Source organism: Sinocyclocheilus anshuiensis, unplaced genomic scaffold, assembly GCF_001515605.1.
Source record: "Sinocyclocheilus anshuiensis isolate Anshui unplaced genomic scaffold, SAMN03320099.WGS_v1.1 scaffold3401, whole genome shotgun sequence".
NCBI lineage: Eukaryota > Metazoa > Chordata > Actinopteri > Cypriniformes > Cyprinidae > Sinocyclocheilus > Sinocyclocheilus anshuiensis.
In genome coordinates this window covers 69432-70011 of record NW_015556030.1, presented here as the reverse complement: position 1 = coordinate 70011, position 580 = coordinate 69432, and the positions used below count along the sequence as shown (strand labels likewise).

The 580-nt window shown below is 34.1% G+C and overlaps 1 protein-coding gene across 2 annotated transcripts in view; it reads left to right on the top strand.

Moving 5' to 3' along the window:
• The window catches only part of LOC107676155 (absent in melanoma 1 protein-like), a 39838-nt gene that overhangs the window by 3725 nt on the left and 35533 nt on the right, over nucleotides 1–580 (top strand). The gene's annotated exons all lie outside the window — the stretch shown is intronic.

The following is a 580-nucleotide window of genomic DNA, read 5'->3' as shown; positions in this document are numbered from 1 at the left end:
TGTGTGGGTGAGTGTGTGTGTGTGTGTGTGTGTGTGTGTGTGTGTGTGTATGTGTGTGTATGAGAGTGTGTGTGTGTATGAGAGTATGAGAGTGTGTGTGTATGAGAGTGTGTGTGTGTATGTGAGTGTGTGTGTGTGTGTGTGTTTGTATGTGTGTATGTGTGTGACATTAACCTTAACTAGGGCTGCACAATTAATCGAATTTCTAATCGCGATTACAATCATGGATGCCACAATTACGTAATCGTTCAAAGCGGCAATTAATCGTTCAAAGTCCACTTAAGTTATTCTGTGTGCTTAAGATGCGTTTTTTCTTTCTACATGTTATCTTAAGGGTTTTTTCATTGTTTTAATTTTAGTTTTAGTATAACACTATAATACCATTGATATTTTTATTTGATATTTAAAGAAGAAACCAATCCGATGTGTAGTTGATATTTGAGGCTTAATGCTATAGAAAAGCACTAAAAGTTTTTCAGTTACAGTGATTTCAGCTTGTTTATTTAAATATAAAAATACGGCATGCAGTTGCATCAAACAATGGTATAAACATCATTCAATGTAAATTGTGATAATCGTA